Source organism: Phaenicophaeus curvirostris, chromosome 1 (genome assembly GCF_032191515.1).
Source record: "Phaenicophaeus curvirostris isolate KB17595 chromosome 1, BPBGC_Pcur_1.0, whole genome shotgun sequence".
NCBI classification, from domain to species: domain Eukaryota; kingdom Metazoa; phylum Chordata; class Aves; order Cuculiformes; family Cuculidae; genus Phaenicophaeus; species Phaenicophaeus curvirostris.
The window spans coordinates 99,549,832-99,573,324 of record NC_091392.1 but is presented as its reverse complement, the minus strand read 5'-3'; the positions used below and the strand labels follow the sequence as shown (position 1 = coordinate 99,573,324).

At 40.9% G+C, this 23,493-nt stretch overlaps 1 protein-coding gene across 2 annotated transcripts in view; it reads left to right on the top strand.

Moving 5' to 3' along the window:
* HTR1F (5-hydroxytryptamine receptor 1F) overlaps positions 1-23,493 on the top strand; it is a 124,346-nt gene that overhangs the window by 89,815 nt on the left and 11,038 nt on the right. The window contains exon 3 of one of the 2 annotated variants that reach the window (XM_069870014.1): positions 21,568-21,702. The exons of the other annotated variant lie outside the window; for it this stretch is intronic. The gene's annotated coding sequence lies outside the window, so the exon portion shown is untranslated. The remainder of the gene's footprint in view (positions 1-21,567; positions 21,703-23,493) is intronic. 2 annotated transcript variants of the gene reach the window in all.

Genomic DNA, 23,493 nt, shown 5'->3' with positions numbered 1-23,493 from the left:
AGCAACTCATCTACTCATCGTTTAAATACCTCCAGGGTTGGTGACTCAACCACTTCCCTGGGTAGCCTCTACCAGTGCTTGACAAATCTTTCTGTGAACAAATCTTTCCTAATATCTAGTTTAAACCTCCCCTGGTGCAACTTGAGGACATTTCATTTCATCCTATCAGCTGTTACTTGGGAGAAGAGATCAGCACCCACCTTATTACAACCTTGTTTCAGGCAGCTGTAGACAGTGATAAGGTCTCCCCTCAGCCTCCTCTTCTCAAGGCTAAACAACCCCAGTTCCCTCAGCCACCTCTCATAAGATTTGTTCTCCAGACCCTTCACCAGCTTCATTGCCCTTCTCTGGACACGCTCCAGCACCTCAATGTCCTTCTTGCAAAGAGGGGCCCAAAACTGAACACAGTATGTGAGGTGCGGTCTCACCAGTGCTGAGTACAGGGTTACAATCACCTCCCTGGACCTGCTGGTCACGCTGTTTATGGTACAAGCCAAGATGCCATTGGCCTTCTTGGCCACCCGGGCACACTGCTGGCTCATGTTCAGCTGGCTGTCAACCAACACCCCCGGGGCCTTCTTTGCCAAGCAGCTTTCCAGACACTCTTTCCCAAGTCTATAGCGTTCCGTGGGATTGTCCTAGTCTTCTATAAAGGGGTTTGATGCCATAAAATATATTTAATTTTCTTATAATTTTAATTTCAGAATAAAAGAAACAAGTTTTTATAAGCATAATACTTGACTGCCAAAATTTTGTACTTAGCATGTGCTACCTAAGGTAGCCATGAACTGAATCTCATCTGCAAAATACTTCCAAAGCCTTCATTTTCTTAAATGTTGTTTCAATAGGCTGTTTGGTACAGGTCATTCTTCCTTCCCATGTCAACTTTCACTGTTCTAGTGAACAGCTTCTGCCCAAAGGAGTTTGCTTTCAGCTGGGCTCTGCAGAACTAGGTGCTAACCAGGAAAGCAGACCAGAAGCTTATATTGTTCTACATGCTCATTTTTCTCCATCCATCTATTAACTCTTGCCATGCCAGAGCACACAACTGGGATAAATAACTATTAGCCACAAAAAGAACTGAGAAATATCTTTCTTGCTAACTCACCTGTCATAATATACTTACAAGCTGCCTTTATGAAGGTTTGAATATCCTAGACTGTTTATAGCTGAAAACTATTTCTTACTGAGCACTTAATTCTTACGGAGTACATTGTCTTCAGAACCAAATCAATTTTTGTAACTTTATAGGGCCTGATGGTGTAAATCAAGATTATTTGCAAGTTCTGGTCTATCAAAACCATCTTAAAAGTTGCAATTTAATATTTTTCTGAAAAACATATGCTGTTCTCCATTTAAAACCAAAACAGACTTCAGTTGCACTCACTTTGAAAACTGTACATAACAGCTGATGCCCAACTCAGTCATATTCCCCTTCAAGTAAAAGCAGATATTACAGAATCTGATCTTCTATAACAAAAGACAAAGACATATTTCCCCTTACATTACTCTGAAATATTTAAATTTATATTTAAAGCTATTTGTGACAGCCGTCAATGGCTTCCTGGAACTGGTACACATTGTCTCAAGCAGAGAATAGCATTTCTATGGCAACTGTCTCATCAAATTTAAAAAGAAATGGATGAACAAGAAGCACTCATTTCCTTAGTAATACCTTGTCTTTCCATTCATCCAGTTCTTTCAGCCCAGATAGGAAGCCAACACTGCTAAGCTCCATAGAAGTTGTTGGCTGCTTGGTCATTGGTCATTAAAGCTCTGAACTGATGCTGCCAAGAGATTTGCATTATTATTCCTGCTTCTGCTACTGACCCGCAGTAAGACAAAGCTAGCTGCACCTTTAAGTATTCGCATTTGTCTAGGACATCAGACTGACAAGGATGTACAGTGTATCTCTGCCAGAAGCTTCTCAATCTCAACCACCACCACCCTGGACTGGTTGCTGCCACCGGCTGCCACAAGGGAGGAAGCCCATGGCTCGTCTCAGCACAGCTGCTGACATTGTCCCTGCCCTTACAGAAGAATCCCAGCAGTCCTCTGACTTTCCAGTCTAGCTTAGTTCCTCCCCCGTACAACTCCCCTTCACCCTCGAGGCAGCATTAGTCACACTTTTTACCCACGCTTCAGAGGAGATCTGAGCCAGCTCTGCATTGCCATAAGCAGCTTGCCCATTTCTGAATCATGACTTTACTCCAAGGGGGTACAGAAAGGCATCGTTCATGTTTCCTCTGCTTTTCTAAATGCTGCTCTTTAGCACACCTTGTATAACATTGAAGAAATTGCTGTATGACTACTGGAGTCTGACAACCATGAAGGACTGAGGCATTTGTGTTTAGGAAAGAAATACCGAACAGTAGCATTGACAGAGACTGCCCTTCATGCTGCAGTCTTCCATATTTGCTCCTGTGCTTGCTGAGACTGCAATGATCTGAAAGCAGAGCCTACCTGCTCAAATTTTAGAGTTTCTAAGGAAGAAACATAATGGTTATTTTTAGCAAGCAAAGCAGTCTCTGCAGTCAGGAAACACCTGGAAATCTCTTCCCCATGTCCTCCTTTTTTTCTTCCCCGAAATGGCCACTTTAATATCCCCAGACAGCGACAAATAAGCATTACATGAGAACATTTAATTCCTCTTTTAAAAAGGCTATAAACAGCTACATCTCATTCTGCACCTCAAACTGGATATCATGGAAAAGACAGGCAAACAGCATGATTCAACCATTTTTACTTTCAAAGTCTTTTTTGAAAAACATTCAAGCTTTTACCATTTCTAAGACTGAAGCTTGTCAGTCACAACCCCCACATTTCTTTATGCTTTGTTCAAAACACAAAATATGTAATTTCATCTGTTAAGGAACTTTTGCAAATCTTTCAAAAAATGAGCAATTTCTGCTTTATTTCACTTTTGTTCAAGTACTGAATAGCGACAGTGTGCTCAGACTTAGAAATACTGCACTGATCTGCTGTAAATGCATTGGGACAGAGCTTGCTTTCCTGCACTCTCTTCCCTACCCCAACCACCCTGCATTGTCAGCGAGAGGAATCCAGAAAAGAAACTGAGCCTAGGAGAAACTGATAGCGTGTTTCCTTGGTAAAATTTCTTCCTAGTCCTAAGAAGGCTGATCTTTCTTTTGAGACACAGAATTAGCACTATATTTCAAGCAGGCCTATGTATATTTTGTTCTGCTGCTGCAGCTCTGTGCAATCAGGATGTGAATTCTCAGTCTTCAACAAATGTAATGTAGAAACAGAAAGTGTTTCAATTTGCTGTGTACTATATGAATTCTATAATCTGTTTTACTATATTTGTACTTGGCTGGCTTGGCTTATTATTGAAAATGTCATTTAAAAATACTTATTTTAAACATTTCTATTAGTTACTTAATGGATTGCCTAAACCAGCAGTTGAGCAAATTAAAAAAAATTCATCAAGCCAGTAAAACGTGCTTGCTTAGCAAATTTCTTTCCTGATTTGTCTTTATGGATCACTTTATATATACATGCACAAAGTCTTTCTAATAATCTTCCTTCCCCCATCATTTAGCATTAGCTATATGCAAGCTTATATTCATTATATCGATAAAATTGTGCGAATTCTAGTACTTTCCACAAAAAATTAATGCAATAAGTCATGTAATTACAGCTCTAAAACCAGCTATATATTTATTACAAAAGTGTATAATTACAAAAGATGCATAAACCAAATATTTATTGTTGTGCTGCTACTGTGTCATGCTATGGCATTATGTTAATCAGCAGTTTTCTTGTACAAATGAGTTTTATAGGATTCAAAATAGATGGGGTAAGATAATCAGAGAATTTATATTTTATTAATGAACCAATGTCATTATTGCAGAACTGCCATGGTTATTGCAGAAAACCTTTCTCATCTACCTTGCACTGTAGTATCGCAGATGGGATTCTAGAGGACTAGACTCTCCTCCAAGAAAAATAAAGTCTGGAGAGAACATGCATCATCCTGTAACTCTAATTCAGCAGGGAAATCATAGAAAATAAATAATACAAGGTTTCCTCCCACCTCACTGTGGTCTGAGATCACCCACATAGTTGTTGACTCTTGAGGATAGCCAACTCAGAGAGTTCATAAAGGAAATGAGCTATTTCAAGACTCAAGCTGGGGACAGTGCTCAGGTACAGCAGAGTGGGCAGAGATACTGTAAAATATGAAACTTCCAATGCTTCTGAGTGCAGAAGTCTTTAAAGTCCCTGTTGGTCATCCTTTCTAAACACAAAATAGTTTATACCCATTCCCCCTGTAGTGATAGGACGAGGGGCAATGGGTATAAACTGGAGAGGGGCAGATTTAGGCCAGACGTAAGGAAGAATTTCTTTACCATGAAAGTCGTGAGGCACTGACACAGGTTGCCCAGGGAAGTTGTGGCTGCCCCATCCCAGGAGGTGTTCAGAGCCAGGTTGGATGGGGCCTTGGGCAGCCTGATCTAGTGAGATATTCCTGCGCATGGCAGGGGGCTGGAACTTAATGGGCTTTAAGGTCCCTTCCAACCCAAACTATTCTATGATTCTATGAAAATAACTTCAAAGTAACTCCCAAAGTTCCCCTTCCCCATACAGAATGCTGTCATTGCAATGCAGGAGCTTGAAGATGTGTGGTGCAGCAATTTGGGAACTCTTTTGTCAGAAGCATTCATTGTATTGCTTAAAAATGAAGAAAAGTCTTTTGATTATCAGCATTATCAAAACTGCTACAATGCAGGAAATATTTGTGTCTCCTATTAAAACAAAGCTTCCTGCTAGCCTAGTAGTCGTAACTTTTAAACCCCTATCTCTAGTAAAAGAAATGAGCAGAAAGTTGCAGTAAATTGTCAGACAGTGCTTTGAGATTGTGCAACTGAATGCCTAAATCAGCACTGCTCTGATGATGAGGTGGTGAAAATTCCGCAAGTCTTGTTGAAGCAGGTATTTCTTCAAGAATCCCCTGTTATGCTAGTAGAATGGCAAATTCCCAGCATATCAGATCAGCTAGCTAGTAAAGAGAGTGAAATATGAGGTTTATTAGCTCCCCACAGGAAGCCTGTATCACAGTAACACCAGTGTGATAAGAAGGAGGTAACCAAAATCGTTGGGGTGAGAATGGCTCCAAGTGTGCCTTGTTGGACTTTTCCCTAATGTGAAATACTGTCCTGGGGAAAATGTGGGCAGAGGGGATACTGGCAGCTGTCAATAGTGCAGAAGAAATGGGTGGCTCCTCACTGCATCCCACCTGGCCCAGGGTGGGCTGGAAAATGCAATTTCAGAACACCGAGCCATGGTGTCTGAGTGGAGATTCATCACCTCCCTCTGTCCCTGCCAGGTTTTGCTTTGGTGAGAGCATGTGGCATGCAATAAACATTCAGAAGTCCCATCAGCAATGCGAGATGTAGCAAAAGGTGATTTTTGTGCAGGCTGCTTAGCCCTGGCAGTGGGGGTTCCCTCTTTGGCTCCAGGTGTCCTTTTCAGGTTGTGTTGTTGACTCCCTCGAAGAACTCCTCCTGCTACCATCTTGCGCCCCTACAGTGCTAATACAAAAGACACCTATTTGGTTTATCTTGTTTTTTTTATATTATATACAGACACACATAGATGTATGCGTGTATATAAATACTCTTCAATTTTATTTACATACAGAGTTTGCACATAGGTATGTACTTCAAAATTACTAGGAGCAAAATTTTCACCATTAAGTTTCCTGCCTTCAAATGCCAAAGTCTCCTTAGTGACCTCCAATACTCACACATTTGCTGCTGTCTTTCATCCCAAAGGATATTTATTTAAATGATGAGACTTTTCATTTAGGACATTTTCTAATTAAACTACCAATCTTTAAAGCTTTGCCTTCTAAGACTCATTGTTCTTTCCACAAGATGAGAAGGCAGTCACAATTCATTGTCTTTAAAGAAACACATACCGGTTTAAAACAAAATTGTTTAGCAGCTTGCAATTTCATATCCTTGAAATCAGAAATGCTTTTATACTTTAATATAGGGAAATAGCCAGCCTTTGTTGTGTTAGACACGGGCCCTTAACACATCCCAATGTCTGTGGCACATTTTAGAAATGTATAAATCCTTTGAGATTTTTATTGTATTGTATTAAACTCACTAAAAATTCTTTATCACACAGAACAACCAGGTTGGAAGAGACCCACCGGATCATCGAGTCCAACATTGTCCTATTTACTCAGTTCTGAGATTTCCATATTCCCGTTTACAGTAAACTGATTATTATCATAGGATAAAGTCCAAGTGGCACCATATACTATTTTCCAGTTAGAAGACAGAAGGAAAATGAGAATTTTCATGTCAAAAGAATTACAGGAAAGCACCTACCTTATGAGGTACAATACTAAAAAAAAGCTAGGACTGACCCTTTAGAGATCTTCGGACAGCCTTTCAGAAAATTATTTGTGGGGATGCTTTGAACATTGGTAGTATCGTATGCAGCAGTGTGTCAACTTAGCAGGGAACTTAGAAGGTGATTTGCGTTCATTTTCTTAATTTCTTAAATAAAGAGTTATTGACACAGTCTCAAGTATTTTGTGTTGGACCATGTATGAGGAAGGAGTTACACAGACAGGCTGAAGTGAGATGAACCCTCAGTTCCCTACTGCCTTTCCATGGAGTTCCCTTTTTCAAGAGTTTACAGACAGCTGATGAACCCCTATAGGACAAATTCTCTTGAGAGAAGTGATTTCTACATTGCTACAACATCCTGAAAAATACTTTTTGAATGCCCTTGCTCTGCTGGTTATCTTCATTGGTGAGCCATTGGAGGCCTGACATCTCCATAGTTTATAAGCACTTCTACAACAGCATCCTTGGACCACTGTGTACCACCAGTATAGACAAGATAAATGTTCTGTTTGGGAATCTAGCTGCCGGCTTTCTGTTATTGGTGTTTTGGGCTGGATTGATTTCTCTAGCTCTATAGGTCCACAGGTTTTACATCTGAATTAGACTTCCCAGGCTCTCTTAATAATCAGTGGAAGGAAATAAGCACATTCAGGCATAATATATCTGACTCAACCGAAACATCTACTTCAGGATGAGAATAACTGTGCCCTAGAGATGCCTGCTTCTGCATGTAGGGTAACAATTCAGGATTAGATGGCTGCATTTAGTCAAATAAATGCCACCATTTGCATTTTAAAGCATTATTATCCCCCCTACCCTTTCGATGTGGAGTGTGACACGAGTACTAAAATCTTATGTAGTCATAAGTGGAGCCCGTACGCAGTGGCATGCTACAGAATTGATCCTCTAAAGAGCTGTTTTTGTTTTGAGAGTACTGACTCAACATTTCCCAACAGAAAGAAATCATCAGTTTTCTTTAATTAATGTGGCTGAACATGTGTACTAAAATGCCTATTTTTCACCCTTATATTCAATAATTTGACAGAATACTTCATGCTTTTAGGCACCCATTTCAGCCCAAAGCACTCTCTCTATAGCACTTGTAGCTAATTGATTTGTCTTAATTTACTTCCATCTTGCTCTGTAATGCTCTACCACGGTACATTTCTAACTCTGAACACAGCAGAAATCCGTCCTTTTAGAAAAGCTTCTCCAAGATTCCCCATGAGGCTTTCAAGCCACAGTTCACAGATGAAAAGGCAACAGGAGGATGTACACCACCTCCAGCTATGCTAGAGGTGCACAAGGCAGCTGTCATTCCCACCCACTTTCCAAGTGATTAGGTTTAATCCTTTTGACCAGTGCACACAAGGAGACAGGGTGCCCACTGAATCTTCCCCTTCGGGATTTATAACGGGGGTAGCTGCTAGGGCCATTTCTCTTGACCTTTTAAACAGGAATTTCCCAGAGGGAACACATGTGTCTCACTTTGGGAGCTAGCTGATTTTCCCAGGCCCCAAGTCCATTGTATTTAGTGTCATTAGTACAAAGACAGACTCAGCTAAGTTTTATTTTGTTCATACACTGAAGCAAGGTACCACTGTGTTAGTTTCTCCACTCTCAGGAGCTTAAACCTAGAAGTAGTTTTCTCTGACAGGGAAGAGAAAAAAGAAAAAAGTGCTTTCTTTTTGCATTCTTTTACTTTTAATCCTTGATCCAGCGTCTGCCAAGAAAGGCAGGCTTACTCAGTCTAAACCACAGAGGTAAAGCTCTGCCTAAGAGAGGAAGGTGCCAATGTTAAACGTGTTTTAAGACAGCCTACCAGCTCCACAGATTCATCCAGTTTTCTTTCCTGAACTCCATGTGCCTAGTTTGCTTACTGAGGTGCCAAATGCACAAAGGATAATGCCAGATGCCTTTGTGGCCCACATGCAAGCATGTGGCATGGATAACCTGCTCCAGAACAATACTGGTTATGCTTCGTCTGGTGCCGAGTCATCTGCCATCCTTGGCAGAAAAGTTCTTATCTGGTCCCACTGCTCTCAAATAATACCTCTTGCCAACAGCATTGAAATCCAATGTGTCACAGTTTAGCTTCAGCCATCTGAAATACATGACCAACTTTCCAGTTAAGCACCAAGTTTACTTGACAAGGAAGAGAATGTGGCCCAGCCCTTCAAAGCACAGTTATTTTCAGCCACACTCTTGTTTCTGGAAAATTAATTTTCTTACTTGAGAAAATAAGACTTGGAATGAAATCTTACAGTAGTTATTCTTCATACATCCTTGAGCTACATATTTTTATGTAAGAGGCCTTCAACCTGTACCACTGTTTTGGGTACAAAAAAACCACAAGGACCTCCTTCTGTCTTACTATCCTTCATTTAAACACATAAAGGAGTACTTAGTCAAAGAATTTTTCCACTGGCTTTACTTGCAGAAAAGTTTACAGCTGCTGACGAGCTAAATTGTCCAAGTTACTTAGAGACTGTTCTCTTGTTGCACTAGCAGCTAAGACAATTACTGCAGCTTTTCTACAAGGCATGATGAACATTTTGATTTGCCATTTTTTAATCCATGTACTTAGAAGTTTAAGGCATTGAAACGTAGATAGCCTTTCCTCAGAGGAGACACCTTTTGGAAGGGTGATTCTAATGAATCTATTAACAGGTTCAGCATTTGATTTCAATTCACTCTACACATCCATTAAGGCTCCTAAGCCCTGGGGCTGTAGGACAGCAGGCGTTTTCTAACTGCCTGAGCAGATGGCTGAGAAGCAAAATGCTTGCACTTGAACTCTAGCTTGGACCTTTAAATACTCATCTACAGTTCCACACCTGAGTGAAATCATAATTGCTTCAAGATAAAAAACATTATAAGTGCAAGTAACACCAAGGAGAGTAAGTGATTCTTAATGTACCATTGTCTCAAAGGAATTTCCAGCATCCTATATGCCTGTTTTATTTCCACACGGTTCTCCAGGTTTAATGTCACCTAGTGTTTCACTATTCCCCTTCACACTCATAAGGCTACATTGTACTTTCTCCATCAAAAGAAGTCCCTGAGAAGTTCAAGCAGCTAACAAGACCATCTGTAACCTTTCAGTGCTCTTAAGCTGCTTTCTACCTTACAGATCAGAAGCACTGGAGCTGAAAAGCAAATTTCCTACCTGGGAGATGCATCAGGAATTATTTGCTGCTGGGTTCTCTGCTGCAGAGCTAATGGACAGTGCTCAATTACTCAGACTACTTGCAGGCTGTACAGAGATGAGTGGGCAAAATGTAACCAACTTGCTGCTGCCAATTGGTATGGCTGAGGAAAGACAGACAAATGGGAGCATTTGGTCAAATTGCACACAAAGATATTCTAAAACCTGTACGAAATGGAGGGCTGAGCTCAACTTGTCCTCAAGACACTTTCGCCACTAGAGCAAAAGGAAAGTCCTTAGTCTACCCCTCTTGGAGCCCTAAGACATCCTTTATTCACATTGCTTTTTAGCTAAAGCAAAAACCAAAAATTTGTCTTTATCTTGTCTAGTTTCTGTGTTTCTAGTATACAAGGAAGGAAATCAGGGGTGGGAAATATTCAGCTTCTCTCCTTCATCATAGACTCTCTGTTGCTAATATTAAACGTCTGAAAGGTTAATAATAAAACCTCAACCAATTAAAGTGCCATGCACTGTTGGCAGTCTAGATGTCCAAACATATAACTTTAATTATACAGATTTTCTATGTATGTGAAATTTCCATTGCCAGTCATTATTATTATTATTACTATCATAATTCTAAGTACTGAAAGAAGGGCTACATCTCCTATCTAGAAAAGGTTCTTTTCATTAACTCCATATGTACAGGCAGGAAAATTGCAGTAGTGCCTAGAGGAACAGCAGCACCATTACACCTAGCTATTGAATACACAATTGAACAGATAAATATAGAGCCTAATACAGTGTTTGCAATATAGCAGATGAGGGAAATGCTGTTAATTTTAAGTATCACCACGATTTTGGATACTTAAGCATAACGTATTTCCTAAGGTTGATCCTCAATTGCTTTAAATATTTAACCAAGATGAAACATCCTTTAAAGATATGCAGAAAGTCAACTTAATGTTGAAAGGCTTTCTCAAGAAACTGTTACATGAGATTCTTTATCCTGTTTCATGGAGAACAGGAGATCTTTATGAGCTTTTCTCTGGTCATAAACAGAGCTTTACAAAATGCAAGCAGTTGAGTCTATGCCTTTTGGCTGAAGTTAATAAATATAGTCAGTCTTGGGTGTCTTTCCAAACAACTCTGCTGTATTTGTCTATAGCAATAGTACCAGAAGCTTCTTGATATTGTCATTTTTAACCATACAAAACTAGATCCAGAAGGAAGCATTTGGAATCCTCACCCCCCATATGAATCACTAATTTTCTAGCATCTGTAACATACATATAGGAATAAAAATACCCTAACTGAAGAGGATACAGCATTTGAACATGCTTTTAATGCACTGATCAAATGGTCTTGAAGGGCAGTAGACTTTTAAATGAAAAACAAAGGCTTGAAATGGCAAGGACTGCACAGACTGACATTTTTACTATGATAAGAAGAAAGTTCTTTCTATCATTGGTCTCCTTTGACAGACAAAAGATCTAAATATTTTTTCTCTCAGGGTTCCCAAGCAAAATTTTTTACATTCTTAAAGGCAGGTAGGTATTTTTTAGTCTGCCTGCTCTGAGGTCACACATGTAAATACTTACTAGCACAGCTTATGAAAACTTTTCAAAGGCAATTTCCTGTGACACACCTTTTGTTGGTTTTACATAACTACTTTTAAAGTGCAAATGCAGTAATCATCATCTACGGCAAACTGAGAATATTAAAAAGACCTGTTCCCATACACAAGTCATTGCAATTTATAACACCATTTTTATTATAAATCTGCAATGCAGGCGACACGTGTTGCTGAAGAAATAACTCATTATTATTATTCTTATAAGATGAAATGTGGCACATACAGTTTTGGTCAAAACCCAAATATTTCAGTTTCAGTTAAATTAAGAGCCCCCTGCTACTGATTTCCTAAATGGATGTCTCTTCTCAAAAATTATACTGTAGAAGAATATAAAAGCAGCATGATTAGCAGGTTTAGGGAGGCGATTCTCCCCCTGTTACAACCTAGCCTGCTGGACCTGCTCAGTGGGATGATGGGGCTAGGTTTCATTTGTGTGCTTGCTTGGCAGTCCAGAGTGACAACAACCACTCCAGGGACCTACTGAAAACTCCAGTATTTACTTTGAACACAGTCAAAGTTACAACTCTTTCCTTTGAGACTGGTCAAAGCACCAACAGTATACAGCAACAATCTTTTACTTTGAGCTCAAAATAATAATTTACAGGAAAAACTTGGATACAACTAAATTTACCCAAAAATGCCAAGGAAAAAGTGAGCTAGATTTAAGAAGAGAATGAGACAGAGAAAAGGAAAGGAGAGAAGCAGCAGAAAAAGAGAAATATGACATAAAAATAATCACCACCCCAGTGAAATTTAGTGGACATTTCCTCAGGAAACATGGTCTATGGGGCAGAAGATGCATGCATATTCTTCTTGGCAGGGATTATTTATAGAGGAGCTCTGTTCCTTATTATCATACGAGGAGTGGTCTTTCTGTGCCTGCGCACTTTCCCTGCATGGAAAGTTCTCAAATAGGGACCCACACAGAAGTTCCTTCAGGAAAGTTCTTGAATTGGGGCTGGAGGCTCCAGGAATCACTGACAGTTCAATGGACCCTTGCCAGAATAACTGCCACTTGAACTCTTTGGGTACACATGTGCAGTCAGGGGCACACCTGCCTCTCTAGAGTGTGAAAATCCCTTGGCCACAGCAGCCCAGAACAACTCATTATACACTAGCCAGCCCAACCCAGACATGAGGGCAGCGCCTGCTCCTACACCTTTCCCTTCTCTCCTCTACTGCTGCCCAACTTCACAAAGCCCCAGGCACGCAAAGCCTTGCACCAAGGTGATGTTTAAGGCATACGGACAAAGAAATTGATCTGTATACTCCTTCTACTCCCCTCTCATGAGACCCCCACCTTACATACTGCTTTCAGCTCTGAGGCCCCCAACATAAAAGAACATGGACCTGTTGGGCTGAGTCCAGAGGAGGGCCACGAAGATGATCAGAGGGCTGGAGCACCTCTCCTAAGAAAACAACCAAGAGAACTGGCATTGTTCAGCCTGAAGAAGAGAAGGCTCTGCTCCAGGCAGGCCTCCCAGTATCTAAAGAGTGTCTACAAGGAAGGTGAGGAAAGTGGAGAGGGACTCTCCACAAGGACATGTGGTGATAGGGCGAGGGTTAATGGCTTTTAACTGAAAGAGGGTAGATTTAGACTAGATATACGGAAGAAATTCTTCATCTTGAGGTTACTGAGGCACAGGAACAGGTTGGCCAGAGAAGCCATGGATAGCCCGTCCCTGGTGGTGTTAAGGCCAGGTTGGATGGGGCTTTGAGCAGCCTTGTCTAGTGGAAGGTGTCCCTGGCAATGGCAGGGGTGTTGGAACTAGATGATCTTTAAAGGTCCCTTCCAAACCAAATTATTTTATGATGAGCAAAACTCCTTTTTGTTACATTTCTTTATCCCACCAGGAGGGGATGAAAGAAGGAAGGATCTGCTGCTTCCCTAAAAACAGAGTTGTTAGAAGTTCCCCAAAGCTATTTACCACAGAGTTGTTAGAAATTCCCCGAAGCTATTTACCACAGGTTTGTTTCAGTGACCCAAACTTGTAGCAATCATCTCTCTCTACAAGGTTACCTCAAGCAGTGTGCAAGCATTTGACCATGCTAACATCTGTAAATACCGAGTATCATTATTTTAGAATTGCTCTGCAGCACAACTTTCTGGGGATCATTAGCAGCACACCACATCATGGCATTTCAGCAACCTCTGATGAAATTAAATGGCTCTGATTAAACTAGCCTACAGTCAGATTAAAGGATGATCAATTGCAAGATGTAAAAGATTATTTGAACTAGATACTTTCTTGCCTAAATGCTTTTTCTCACTTCAATCCTTAATTCCAGGACTATCCACATAGCTGACTGTATACAAAATATTTATGGAGCACAAGTACTAGAATGTCCATTCTACATACAAAGACATTTAAGTTATTCATTCACCTAAGATCTCCTAGTTTCTTTGCAGTCATGAACAAATGGAAAGGACCCCACTACCCTGCTTTGCACCACCTACTGTGCATTGTGGGGCATGTGAGCATGTGATCCTGAGCATGCAAGGTGAGTGCCAAGCTGGCAAGGAGATGCCCTGGAGCAGAAGAGGCAGAAATCTGTTCAGGGAGGCATCAAGGTGCCAGCACACTTGCTTGATCTGTATTTCCCTGCTCCAGCATCCAGCAAGGACCTTCCCAGTATAGTTTTGGCACAGATATCGACTTCTTATGGCCTCAAGCTCCACCAGGGGAGATTTAGGCTGGACATTAGGAAAAAATTCTTCACAGAAAGGGTCATTGGGCACTGGAAGAGGCTACCCAGGGAGGTGGTTGATTCACCTTCCTTAGAGGTGTTTAAGGCACGGGTGGACGAGGTGCTAAGGGGCATGGTTTAGTGTTTGATAGGAATGGTTGGACTTGATGATCCGGTGGGTCTCTTCCAACCTGGTTATTCTATGATTCTATGATTCTTCTAAATAAGTAATAATCTTTATGCTTTAAACTAACTCATCTATTTCTTAAACCTGAAGAGGCACACTTTGCCACTGTCCTCTAAACTGGGCAGAGGCAAACCAGCAAAAAGGGCAGCAGAGTTCAACACACTGGGAATTGACAGCTGTTTTTTTCATGCATTACATATGAACACTAGCTCCATCATTCTTGCTGGATGTTCCTGCAGAAGCAGCATTTATACAAAGAACGTACTTCCTTCTTGCAATCCAACCTCAAAACTGCTCACTGCAGGAAAAGTAATTATCTCTTAATCACCACAGAAGTCAGAAGCCAACATAAAAGCAGCAGATATATATAAAAAATAACAGACCATGTCAGGTAACCATTTATCCAAATTAAATTCTTTATCCATTTCAACATAATGAGGAGCATAAACCTACTGATCCCATTAAATACATCTTACAGCAATGCTTTTCATCATAACAAAAGGTTAATTTAATGATCCTGTACCATATTTGATGGTTATTAGACAAAGTCAAATTTTATTTTAGGGATTGGTTCGAGTTTTTTGTTTGGGTTTATTTGTTGGTCTTATTGTGGGGATTTTTTCCCCCAGGGTTGGTTTTGTGTTGTTTTGTTTCTTTCTTCAGTGTTCTTCTGCACTTACTTCCCACATTATACTTCTTCTCCATCTAAGATATATGAGAAACCTTCATGGCATTTAGAGATCTGAAGCATTTTTTCCACTGCTAGCTGAAAAAAATAGGGATGCATACATTTGAGCATTTTCCCCTTCGTACTGCACGTTCTCAATTCATGTTTTCTGAAAGCTCCTGTGCTGTTTGTTATAGGACTTGTTTAATTAAAATTTGGGTTCAGATTAGTTGATGAAAAAACAGTCGTGTCTATGAGTTTTCTTCCACGTAGTGCCGCATGCTTTCTAGTGAATTGAGGATACTGACAGTCAATATCATTGTCAAACCAGGTCATACTAGAGTAATCAAAAGAAAGTACGTGTAATATTAATGAAGTGTTATTTCCAACACAATAGATTCAAAGATTTTAGCACAAAAGTAACTCCTAATGCCTCCTAATGAAAAAAAAAAAAATCATTATCAGAAACCAAGAGAACAAAGCAACTGGAATAAATTATTTGCAGAAGGAATGTATTGTGATTGCTTGCCAGGGTCTAAAGAAGACCATTTGAATTATCAGAAAGGACAATAAATGTTGCAGGAGGTGTCAGGCAACAGCTAGTGGTGTCAAGCAGCAGCTAGCAGTGTTGGAACTTTTCAACCCCAAAACACAGTGTTTAACACCTACAAAACAGACAGAGCTTCCAAGTAAAGACAGTATATTTGATTTCTTCAGATGCTGGCAACTACATATATTTTATCTGTTCCAATAGCTTTTCATAATGCAGCAAGTCACTAACCAGACCCTGAGGGCTTAATTATATCCCTCTGCTAAGCAGGGGCTGTATCTTGGAGGTAGAGAGGAACACGCGCCCCTGACACACAAGCACCCAGGCACAGACAGTGGTGGGAACAGCAGGCGATGGAGCTTGCTGCTCTCTGATAGCAGATCATAGAATGATAGAATCACCAGATTGGAAAAGACCCACCGGATCATCCAGTCCAACCATTCCTATCAAACACTAAACCATGCCCTTCAGCACCTCGTCCACCCGTCCCTTAAACACCTCCAGGGAGGGTGAATCAACCACCTCCCTGGGCAGCCTGTTCCAGTGCCCAATGACCCTTCCTGTGAAAAATTTTTTCCTAATGTTCAGCCTAAAACTCCCCTGGCAGAGCTTGAGGCCATTCCCTCTTGTCCTGTCCCCTGTCACTTGGGACAAGAGGCCAGCACCCTCCTCTCTACAACCTCCTTTCAGGTTGTTGTAGAGAGCAATGAGGTCTCCCCTCAGCCTCCTCTTCTCCAGGCTAAACAACCCCAGCTCTCTCAGCCATTCCCTATAAGGCCTGTTCTCCAGCCCCTTCACCAGCTTCATTGCTCTTCTCTGCACTCGCTCCAGAGCCTCAACATCCCTCTTGTACCGAGGGGCCCAGAACTGAACAGAGTATTCAAAAAGCAGTCTCACCAGTGCCGAGTACAGAGGGAGAATAACCTCCCCGGACCTGCAATGAGGCTCCCCACCTCTTGCAGGCTGAATTTGGAGTCCCAAATATCTCTATCCTTCACAGTGCCTAGGTCCAACGTGGCCTTGGCCAGGCTGGGGCCAACAGGGCAATGTAGTGCCTTCCCGTCTCCTGCCTTGCAGCCCCCAGCAAGGCAAAACAAGGCAAGGACAGTGATAAGGTCAGCCTCAGCCTGGCTGCCCCCAGGCACCACCTCGGCCAGGCAGATATGTAGAGTTTTCCACGGGAGGGAGCAGGAGCACTCATGGAGGTAACAGACCTCCCCAGCGCAAGGATATACACATGTGGTCTGCCTATAGTCGAAGCACCCCCTGCCACCACCCATTCCCAACCATCGTGTCACAACTCTGCAAAGGTTTATTTGTGTGCCCTTTTAGATTGACCCAATATGTTTTTATGCTGACTTCATACCCTAGTTGTATAAATGAGTAAAAAGTTACAGTAGCTCCAAGACCCATGAGACTGGAAGAGGCTCCACTGTCTCCTTTACCAGAGAGATCACTGCCTCTTCACAAACTCCCTTTGCTGGTTTGGTTCTTTTGTGGTCGCGTTTATTTTACTTTGGGGTTTTAGTGGTTGGGTTTGGGGTTTGGTTTGGTGTTTTGTTTAAGGTGCATGCTCCAGAGAAACCATAGTGCATTCTTCAGGACTTAATTCTCCAAGCATTGGTGAGCGCACCCACCTACCACATGATGTACTTGGGACAGTCTTGACTCTGAAGTCTTTTTTAGGATTTGCTACGCTACGTATTATATCCCAAAGGTGCTGTGATATAGCTGGATGAGACACATAAAATTAGCGTCATCAGCCAATCACCATGGGCTATGTCACCTCAGGCTTGCTCATTTCAATTGAAGCTGTAGATACTCAGGTCAACTGATCAGAGGGAGCACCCTCTTTATGTATATGTATATGCCTATCTGTAGCTGTATCTGTATATTCTTAAGAAAGCCTCTAAATCTTGGGACTATGAGAGGGATTGTTTGATATACATGACCCAGCTACATCCCAAAGTCTGTGAATCAAGAAACAAAGAGGTGAAAGAATCCCAGAATGTAACATCATTATTCAGTGGCTAGGAAGGGGAAAAAATAAAATTAGAAAAAGAAACATACAAATGTGGAATCTGAATCTGTCCACTGCTTGTTTCCAGAAAATTTAACATTAAAATATTCTTCAGCTTAAAAGTGCAAAGACTCATTCTGAACACTAAGGAAATGTAGTTTTTCATAATTCTTAAAATAGCGAGTACAGAAATGATGGGCAAAAATACTATGGAACATATATATGTGTGTGTGTGTACCTACATGAGTGCATACAATGAGAGACCCTGTGCTATATTTTTCATTACTTGTCAATAGTATATCGCTGTTAAAATGTTAAAAGCCTTTTTCCATAAATTTCAGCAGCTTCAAGGGGTAAAAATGAAAAGGCATTTTAGCAGAGAGTTTCAAAAATTATAATTTGGTTTTTTCCAGTCTCCTGGTAGAAAAATATTTGTCATGCTAAAGTCCATAGTTTAAACCCTCACAGTTTCCCAATGCAAGAGTCAGTCTGTAAACAATTCAGGGAGAGCAGTTCAATAGTTCCAACAGCACTATGCATAATGCTGCTCCCATCTGTAACAAGCAAGCCAGATTATACAGAAGTAGTGGCTCACCTTTGATTTTTCCAGGCCTCTTCCAGTTGCTAAAGATCAATATATTAACCATTTGCCTCTGTCTTTTAATCCTACTTTTTACCATTTTATTGTGTCAAATCACATCTTGAAATCTTTATCTCTCTCAGAAACTACAGGGGCCACAGACAACCTACAACTGCCCAAAATCCACTGGATGTTTTTGAACTCTCCTTAAGCAGTTCAGAGTATTGATGTGCATTCTGTGGGTTTGGACAGTTAGATACACTCAGTTTAATGCCTCTCTTCACCACCAAATTAATATTACAAGTTGTCATCTGCAAGTACTGTCAAACATCTTTTTCTAAACAGTCCCTGTAAGATGTTTTGAAACATATTGCAAGTATACGCCAAGATTACAGAGAAATTTTCTTACCTTATAGAAAGACAAAATTCATTTTCTCAGCATACAATTAAAGAGAAAACAGCTGCTAGAATTACTGCTTCTTTATGTTAGCCTAAATCTAAGAGATAGCTTTGCTCAACCCTCTTTTGAAACTGTGTGCTTTTTTCTAACTCAGGAAACAAAAGGCTGAAGTGCTGTCTACAAGCATCCTAGCATAATGTAGTATCTAAACTCCTCTACAGTGCTGAAGGCTTTCATAACAGCAAAGTTACGTTTTAAAAGATCTTAGTAAGCCAAAAAAAAAAAAAATCAACAACAGAAAAACCTTTGCAATTTTGTTTAGAAATAGTTTCTTAGGCTTATCAATTAAGATTCTTTAGCTGCTTTATCAATGAGAAGCTTTGGGGATCAATTGAAGTTGGATAATCTTGCTAGACAGTTGCTGTCTACTGAATTCCTGGGACAACAATAGGTTGTTTTTCATAATTAACTCTGAATCATGCACTTTTAAGAAGCCATTCACAGTCACCTGTGCTGCATGTCAAGTGTCACAACTACATTGGAATTATGCAAAGCAAAAAGTTGTGTGTGACAGTCTGTTATTTTCCAATCAGAAAAGAAAATTAGTTCACAAAGTGTTAGAAAGCTTAAGACCTTATTTAGTAATCACAACATCTGCAACAGGAGGGCTGACAGATCCAGGAAGCTTCCTAGGGAAGACAAATCTTTGTTTCTGTGTTTGGATGCATTTTAACTCTGTCCTGCTACTACCAGCTTTCTTTAAAGTGTTGTACCCCTAAAAGTACACCCAAGGCCAAAGGCTTCTAGAAATTATTCAGCAATCTATGATGCCAGCTGACTACAGATACAGTCATGCCCTACCATAATGTGGGGCGGAGATCCCTGTACTACCCACTCACAAGTAATTCCCATGCAAGCTGCCAGACTGGGCACAACAGTGGCTGCTCCAGCCACCTCCTTCCCATCCTCAGCACAGCAGCCCCGCACAGAGTCAAGTAGATGTGCCAGCTAGCTCAGAGACAACTCAGAAATCCCAAACGCTGACTTCCACTGCATCACACAGACGTGCCATTTGGCATCCTGGTTCTTCAAAGATATTGCTGTATTTGCATACTTTTCATGTGATTCAGCAGCAGCGTGGGATATATATGCATGCAAATGATAGGCGGGAGGTACTCCAGCACCTCTCCTCCTCATGTATTTGACTTCCTCAATTTCTCCCCCTAGCTTTCTCCATCTGATGCACTCTTACTGGCTCCTTTATCTCTATAGCTCTCCTTGCCACAGTTTTAATTTTATGTAGGCTCTCCTGAGACTTGCTTTCCAAATATTGGTACTTTTAAAGGAGATCCTGTTATAACGTAGTAATGATCCAAAGTATCAAGAAGAGCATGCTCAAGAGTTGCATAGTATTTTGAAACTGAGAGAAGCAGGAAAGCTAAAGCCTGATCTCCCCTAGAGCTTTGCCAGCTTAACTGTTGTCGTATAGCAGACATACATTTTTTATACAGACCTTAAACAAATGCTTTTTTGCCATTACAACTTATGCCAGTATATTGAGTCAACTAAACTCTTCTGGCTAAAACATTCACTTGTGTCAGTGCTAAGGTTTAAATTATTTTTTATTGAAAAAAGAATAAACAAACCACCAAACAAAAAAACACAAATAACCAAAACAACCAGAAAAAAAACCCTCCACACACAACTAGAAAAGCATATGAAAGCATAAATGAAGTCTTCCTAGGTGCCTGGTACACACACAGCCCCCCTTTGAAAACTATGCTTCCCAGATAAACATCTCCTGTTATGCTCACAGATAGTCTAACTAACCAGTCACCTGCTAAAACCCAGTTAATATTCCACACAGAAGAAAGGACATACAAGAACATCTCTATGTTGGGTATTACCAGCACTGTGGTGCTGCATGCAGACTAGCCATGCCCTTTTTAATACAGACCTAAGTTTGAAGGCACAGAATCTGGAGTTTGGAAATGCAGCCCCCAACTTAAGCATACACAGTGGTGAATAAATCAAACTTAGTAAAAACATCTAAAAGACATTGCAGCACCAGTTAGGAAGCATCAGTTTCAAATGTATGATTACCACTTTCTGCCTGGGGACAGCCACTACCATTTCTAAAATAAAAACTCCTGGGCGCATTCCCAGGCTGAGATTTTATCTGACAGCTCCAACACAGGACCTTCCTATGCAAGCATCTCAGATTCACTTTTTAAGATTTCCCTAGCCTTCCACCCACCTGTTCAGAGCTGCTCCTGCACTCTCTTGAAGTTCACATTTTCCATGCCAAGCTTTTGTATAATGGCTTCAAGACAGACTCTGTGCATTACAGACCTTAACAAGGTCACTTTCCATAGCCTAGGCTTGCTGCTTCTCGAGGGTCCACAGTTTGCTAGTATTTCAGACCGGACAGAGTCTGTTGTGGCATCCCCCTATGGCACATTCTCCTCTATGCAATGGTGGCAGCCCACCGCACAGAGCAGTGCCCAGGGCTCTTTGCCACCCAGGCAAACAGCAGTAGCTTGTGCTCACCCTTTACTTCCTCACACCCTTTACAGGATTTCTCCCTAGAGCTGCTGTTGTTCACTGGTGGAAGTCATCAGGGAAAGGGAGCCCGGCATCCTCTAACAGAAAAGTATTGTTTAAAGGAAAAAAAAGTCCTGGACAATAAAAACCTTTCCCACAGATGCATCGCTCTGAGAAAGCTTTCCACAAATTTGACCTGATTTTCTGGCATAATGTAGATCCTTTCCTCACTGTCCTTCCTAGGGAGACTGGAAAATATAGTATCTTGAGTTCTACTTCCACTAAAAATTTGGTGCTCTTAGTTTTCCTCCCACTTCCAAACTCACCAACTTTAAGGACTGTTTTGTTTGTTTTGCTTAAAATACATCCTGTCCAGGGGTACATGTGCATCATTCAGAGGAAACAAGCTGAATTGCCTCAGTTAGTCCTAATAAAGAAAATATTAGAGAACTGCTGCTCAATGCAAAGCCAATGCAGAGTTTACTGTCCACTAGGCCTGTTCCATCACACATGGGTAACAAGACCTAGGGAAAGAGCTTCAGTCTACGAGGTGATTGGATGAGGACTAGAATAAAGACAAATGGCACTGTGAAAACAAGTACAGGGAAAGATTCTGGGAAGTATCCAGCAAGATAGTCTTTGTAAAAAACATCAGTCTCAAAAAAATAGACAGAGATGAGATGGCAAATTCTGTGAATTTTGCCATCTCTCCTAACTGTAAGTCATTAACCATAAACTTGTACTGTTCTTGTGTCACACAGAACCCCTGCAGCAGAGGAGTGCACTGACACATCACCTTCACTCCTCTCCCAACAAACTCTTCTGATACCAGTTGTCCCTCAAAGCTGCCCTAGTGAGCACACAGCAGAAAAATAAATAACATCCTGTTGTCCTGGGTGATCCCTTGAAAATTGTTTTCTTATACTGTAGACTGAAATAGAGATATTTTCCAGACACATATATGAAGATATTGATTGGTTTGTCCAGGAGTTAGAAAAAGTAGTTTCAACCAGGTGAATAAAAGCTTTCACGGTTATTATGTAATAAATTCGCATGTGATAAAATTCCCAATGAACTAAGACACAACGTGGCCACATAATCTTGGAAGTCAGACAATACAGGAGCCATTCCACCAAAATGTCTCTTAACTGGAAACACTTCATATTACAAGAAGATCAACTTAAAAAAAGAGTAAACATTTTCAGAGGTAGGTGTATCAGTGAAAAAGGTTTGTGACTTAGAAGTGCACACATGTGTTTTCAAAGGACTGGCAAAGAATACACAGACTCAAAGCATAAGGATGAGTGGGAAGTGGGAGAAACAAGGCTGCTTTTTATTACTGTTCAAAGGAAGTAAAACTACCTCTCAACCTCCTTGCTTCTACGCCGCTTTGTGTTTCCTACAGGTTTCAAGCCCTTATCTGAAAGGCAGTGTTTTTAAACACAAGCAAAGCCATTCTGCATTTTCACCTTGGTGTATAAATTTGTTGATAATCATGAAAGCAAGCTCCTCCTACACAGTATGAAACTAGTTGTACAAATTATATATAGACATGGGTGAACAGTCACTTCTTTGATTCACTGCCAATCAAAAAAAAAAACTTGAAATGAAAACAAACACCTTGCTTTTTCTTCAACAAAACTAAACTAACATTTTTAAGCACCCAATACAGAAAATTTTTGGTTGAATGGGACATTTCAAGCTGTTGGATGCAAGATAAATTAAGGATGGGTGGCCAAGGAGTGAGATAAGAATTGAGTGGCCTGCTCACGATCCACCTCCTGGCCACCCAACTAAGGGGTCATGTGCCTCCAAGGACAGGTTGTTGACCTTATGATTACATGGGACTTTGTCCATACTGTAATACTTGACATCATGAAGGCACCATTTTGCTCAGTGGAGAGCTCACACAGGGGGATGGAGTGTTCAGACACTACTTTGTTTCTCACAGATATTTGTTTATACAGCTCAGAAGAGACAGCATGAAGCAGCTCCCACAGACGCTGTTGTTCAGGACCTGGATCACCCAAGCCTGAGGCTCTTCCACACCATATAGAGTACAAGGTAACTATCTATACCATTATGCTGAAAGGTCTGGATTGTAGATTCAAAACAGCCTCAAAAAGCAAGGGAGCTGAATCCCCTCACCTAATGAATTACAGAAATAAATTGCTGCCAACTCCTTTGGAGAATTATGACTATGGGTCTGAAATCTTCCCCTTCTCCAGCCAAAATGATCAAATTTGTAACAGATTCACTCTCCAGTCATCCAAAAACTGAAGCTGTATTTTGGAGGCGTGTTTACCGTTTTATATAAGCAAGTCTGTCATCCTGTAAACCATGCTATTCTTACTGCTCCTCCTTTTCCCTCTCCCAAAGGGCTAGCTGAGAAGCTGACTTGCCTTCTCCCCACCCCCCTCAGCTAGATTAAAACAGATGGCAGAGGGACACAAAATAAAGGGCAAACACAGATGACTAATTTTCAAAAAGGAGACAAAAAAACCCAAAATATTCAACTTCAACACTAGAAGCAGCAAGGAATACATAATTACTTTCTGAACATCATTCTTCCATGCAAGCAAATGCAGCAGTTGCTACAGATATGATGAAAATAAGCAGGGTATTCTCCAGGCAAACTTGACATGCAGCATAGGACTATACTGCAGTCCAACAGATGCACATAGAAA